Below are 5,788 nucleotides of genomic sequence, written 5' to 3'. Positions count from 1 at the left end.
AGGAAGGGAGGAGTTTCTGATGTCAGGTGAAATTTATCACAAATACAGCACAAGTATTTCCTTTCTGTCACATTTAATCTTACAGTGTCAATGTTGAGGAATACTAATCTTGACCTAGAGATGAACTTTTTGTAGATACAAAACCTATCTACATGATCTCATGGAAGAGAATAAAAAACAAAACCAGCAAGCAAACAAACACCCCCTCTCAAAACAGAACCCCGGCAAATGGGGCACCATAAAACAATACAGATAATGGCCTTTTATATATTTTTACCTTTTCTGAAAAAAAATGATTTTGCTCACCTTTCCTAAGCTTCCAAGGCTGAAAGAGGGTAGTGTCTAAAGCGGATGCTTGTAAAATGGAGAGTATTTCTGAGATTTTTAATTCTTTCACTCTTATTCTTTTCAATGAAAAGTCCTTCAGAGATTCCTCACGTCCCTCAAATGGCTGCCTGCTGTCTGGAGCACCGCGCAGGCGTGTACACGGGAATCTCCTCACACAGTGCCGTCCCCAGTCTTTGGGTAGGAAACAGTACAAGTATCCCAAAGGCATCAAGTGCTTCAGTCTGAATGTGGTCACCTGGGAGGGTGCTGTTTACTACCACTGTGTGTCTCATAAAGCCAAATTCAAATGAAGGGGTCGCTTAGGGCATTCTTTACTTGAAGATGCTGATGTTAAAATAATGCAATGAGTAATCGGTAGTTGAAAGAGACAGGGGGGAAAAACTGTATTAGATGACAATTACTGGATGTCAAAATAAGAGTGTTTTTGATCTTGGTATATTGGTTGCTGCTTTTCTTTTTTCTTTAAGATGTTACTGATGGCAACATATACCTGGGCGTGTCCCTGAGGATCTTATATAAATCTCGTCTTTTTCTAAATATTATTTGAGAAGAATTGATTTTAAAAACGAACAGAAGCTGTTATTTGTCGAACAATATCTGTTTTAGATATAAAATACAATACCATAAAGACCTTTAAGTTAGGGAGTCTAATTATTTATGGATTCAGAGAGAAATAGAAATGTCTTCCCAGATTTAGGTTGCCTCCTCGTCCCTGGTGCATCCCAAACAGAAGCTTCTATTATTTTAGAAAACTAAAGTTCCTTTGCTCTCTATAAAACATCAGAACTAATTGAAATAGTTGCTTTGTGCCATTAGGAAAAGTAATCAATAAGGCAGAACTTACTACTTTTTTAGGCAAACTTCATTGTTTTAATATCAAATTAATTTCATAATTTGAAATATGTCCATTAAGCTAAGCTAACCTTTGAACTCTGAGATTAAAAGGAGAAAGAAATGGAGGTGGGGGAAGGAGGTTGCTCATACAAGAGAAATCTGGAGATTTTTTTTTTTTTTTTTTGAGATTTTCTTCTATAAACCCAGGTGAACAAAATCCATAATACATATTATCATTATACCTGAAAAAGTAGATGGATTGGTACATCGTTGTAATAGGATTTACTCATCAGCTTCAGCGGTTCCCTTGTATTTGTAGTTTATCAGCAAATTCCTGAGAAGTCAAAGTCATATTTTTTTTTTCTTTTTCTAGTTCTATCACTTACTATTTGAGGATCTTAAGACAGTCTCCCTGTGCCTCAGATTCATTACCCGAAGGATGGGGATAATAGTGATTGTTACGGGGTTTAGTCCCCATAAATGTTATTAGGATTGAACATAGGCGTAAATGTATGTAGACATGTAATGGGCTTAGAATGGTGCCTGGCATATAGCGTACATCAGTAAATATCGGCCATTTTTAATCACTGTTATTATTATATAGTCCTGTTGTTCTATTTGAAAACCTACATTAGTTTAAGGACCTCCTTGGGGAATATAAAATGGTGAAATCATCTAAGGCACATTTGTTTCTATTAGTTAAAAAAATGAACAATTTTATTTATAAAACGTAGTTAATAGTAGTTTTATGGAATTTGAAAAACATCCCTCCTTCCTCTTTGCCCCATTTTAATAACTATAACTGATCTTTTGATATAGCTGCTACTGCAATTTCATAGCCTTGATAACAGCAGAGGCCACCTTAATGACCGCAAACACCAAAGGCAAGAGCAAGTAGTTCTGTGGTGGTTTAGTAGCGAAAGATTACATGCGATGGCAGCGACTGTCTTTTTTATTATTATTTTTTTAGTGAGAGAGAGAGATAGATAGTAAGGGAGAGATGAGAAGCATCAACTTGTAGTTGCGACATTTTACTTGTTGGTTGATTGCTTCCTCATACGTGCCTTGACTGGGGGCCTCCAGCTGAACTAGTGACCCCTTGCTCAAGCCAGCGACCTTGGACTCCAGCCAGCAAACTTGGGCTTCAAGCCAGTGACCTTTGGGCTCCAGCCAGCAACCATGGGGTGTTGGAGGAAAGCCAAAGCACCGAGTGACTTTCTGTTCTCATCCTGAGAAAGTGAAGGCTGAGACCAAGCATACATGACTGAAGGCAGTCGCATTCAGGGAAGGCCTCAGGATGCGATGCTAGGCCCTGCTGGAGCTTTCTGCAGATGGAATCAGACAGCAGATGGTGTGGTGTTATGTCTCAGAAAGAGCAAGAGAAATCTAATCAGTTTTTCAAAACTAAATAATAAAATTGTACACTGTATTCTGCTTGTTAGTTTCTTATGCATGATACCATGTTTCTGCTTTAATAAATCGGATAACTGATCTCTCTAAGGCACCTCAATTCTGGAGAGATTGGGGTCCTCCACTTGCAGTATTGTTGCTGCCTCATTCCTTTGCGGCTCCTCTTCATGAAACCCGGAATACCAACAACCATGATGCCATGCTCAAGCTGGTGACGCTGCGCTCAAGCTGATGAGCCTGCGCTCAAGCTGGCCTGGGTCCTTAGTGTCCCAGGTCGATGCTCTATCCACTGCGCTACTGCCTGGTCAGGTGGCAGTGACTCTCAAGCAGAACATTTGAAACCATGTCACCACAATAAATTTAAAACATTTAAAAAGAAAAAATAAGAAAAAGACAAAAAAAAAGAGCTATTTATAACACAAAAAGGGCTCACTTTCAACATAACGTCTGAATGGGAAATTTGAATTCTCTCTGCTTTTGCTTCCCCGTCCCCTCTTCCTTAAAGCTGAATATTTCTTGACAATGAATGAAACATGAGAGGATTAAGACTTATGTTTGGAAACTAAGCCAAACTGTGTGATTCAAATCCTAATTTCGACAGGTGCACCTGCATTTATTTTTGGTAAATAAGAGAACTGCCAGGAAATTCTATTCAACCAAATAAAAGAAAGTAAATCCTTTCATTTTAGGTTCCAGTGCAGGTCCTATTTAAACAAAGCCTGTTTGTTAAATGTGTGGCCACCTGGGGTTTGGGGGAAATAGAAGGGCTCAGATAGAGCAAGAATTTTAAACGACGGACAGTATACAAAGTTCAGCCACGTATGTGCACCATGCGGGCTGCCCCCCCCCCCCCCCCCCCCGCCTCCACATCACACCAGTTTACCTCCCTTCCTTTGGCAGCATTATTGGGCACTTTTCTGTATGTTCAGCAACTTTACTTTTTTGCCTTTTTCAATCCAATAGGTGACAGCATTCTGCCTTTAAGTGACTATTATAAGGTCGAACATCTTTCAAATAACTTATTGGCCATTTATGTATCTTTGAGAATGTCACTTTCCTATTGGTACTTTTATCTATTTGTTACTGATATGTTTTTATTTTTATATTTAACCTTGTTTGGAATTGTTTTTGGCATAAAGTAAGAATACTAACCGCTGCTCCTCCATTCCCCTCTCTGGTGTGGTTAGCAGTTTTTTCAAGGCCATTTATTATTTTTCTGCACTTTTTTTTTGAAATACTGTATCATACACTACATTTCTACATTATCTTCCATTCCCAAATATGTATTTCTAGGATTTAAAGCTCCTGGCATCGGCACTTCCCCCTCCTCCCTGCAGGGGTCTACCATAGTTGGCACAGCCTGCACATGGGGGAACTCAGGTGGGTGTGGACACCACATGGGAAGACAGCCATTGGATTACGGGGGCCATGTGCAGTTGAGGCCTCATTTTATTTGGGTCTGTAATGAACTGTTACGCTATTCATTATGAGTATGCCAAAATGCAGCCTGTAAAGCAGGGGTCCCCAAACTTTTTACACAGGGGGTCAGTTCACTGTCCCTCAGACCGTTGGAGGGCCGGACTATAAAAAAAAACTGAACAAATCCCTATGCACACTGCACATATCTTACTTTAAAGTAAAAAAAAACCAAAACAAAACGGGAACAAATACAATATTTAAAATAAAGAACAAGTAAATTTAAATCAACAAACTGATCAGTATTTCAATGGGAACTATGCTCCTCTCACTGACCACCAATGAAAGAGATGCATGCCCTTTCTGGAAGTGTGGCAGGGGCCAGATAAATGGCCTCAGGGGGCTGCATGTGGCCCGCGGGCTGTAGTTTGGGGACCCCTGCTTTAAAGAAACTATGTTTGAATTGCCTGCTGCCTGTCAGAAGATCTCTCAAAATTACATCACATACTTTTCAAAGCCACCAGATGGTAGTATGACCAGTTCATGCATGAAGAACTACCACTCAGCAACAATGGCATGTAAAATTTCCAGTTGATGTTCACTAATCTGTTCAACAGATGTTCTTAGAGAAAGAGGAGACTTTTAGCATCCCCTTCCACCAAAGCTATTATAAACGTCATGATTAATGATAAAAATCAGTGAGTTGGGACTCTATCAGTCACTCTAAAACCATGAAGCTGTGTTTCCAAGTGAAGAGTTTTTAACGTTTAAGGTATTTTGTAAAATCTTTTAGTTGCTTTGCTGGACATGTAGCAGGCAGCCCGGAATATACAAACATGTTTTCTTAGATTACTGCACTAGTTTCTTTTATTGAAGACTTTCTGTCCCTCTGACCCACTAATGTCCTGTTTGGCCATTACTTCTCAGCAGGTATTGCTTCTGACCTTTTACTGAGCTGCCCAGGGTTGGCTGCCCATGGCGTGTGGTCTCCCTCACCGCTGTGAGCATCAAACTGAACTTGTTTAATGAAAGCTGTGTTCTGGGTGGTCTCTGCCTGGAGGATACTGACAGAAATACTGGCACTTTCTAAATTAACTGACAAAGTATTCTAGGTTAGATGGAGAGATAATTACATGTTATTTTATTTTACAAAAAGATAAAAGCAACCCAGACAACGTACGGTAGCTGGTTAGAAATAATTTCTGATATATTTTAGTGATCATTTAGTCACATGTATATACATATTATTACAATGGGGAAAGGTTTAGAAAGTTTTTGGTTTGGTTTTTGTTTAAAGAAATAATGTGCTTATGTTCCTTTTTAATAATTTTATGAAATAAAAGTATGATTTGATTACAGGGGAAAATAAGTATTGAACATCTATTCACTAAACCAGCCAGATATAAAATGTTCATGCTCCCTCTAAAGCTGAAGACAACATGGCAAATCTTCATCACACCAGAGTCTAGAGCAGCGGTTCTCAACCTGTGGGTCGCGACCCCGGCGGGGTCGCCTAAAGCCATCGGAAAATACATAATGATATCAGGTATTTACATTCCGAATCATAACTGTAGCAAAATTACAGTTATGAAGTAGCCACCAAAATTATTTTTTGGTTTGGGGTCACCGCAACATGAGGAACTGTATTGCGGGGTCACGGCATTAGAAAGGTTGAGAACCACTGGTCTAGAGAGTTATGTAAAGAATTAAAGACATTTGGGGATTTCTCAAGTTCCAGATGCAAGTCATCAGCTAAAGAATACCTGATGTTTTTATGAAC

This window comes from Saccopteryx leptura, chromosome 1 (genome assembly GCF_036850995.1).
Source record: "Saccopteryx leptura isolate mSacLep1 chromosome 1, mSacLep1_pri_phased_curated, whole genome shotgun sequence".
Lineage (NCBI taxonomy): Eukaryota > Metazoa > Chordata > Mammalia > Chiroptera > Emballonuridae > Saccopteryx > Saccopteryx leptura.
The sequence above is the reverse complement of the archived record's forward strand: the minus strand, read 5'-3'. Positions refer to the sequence as shown.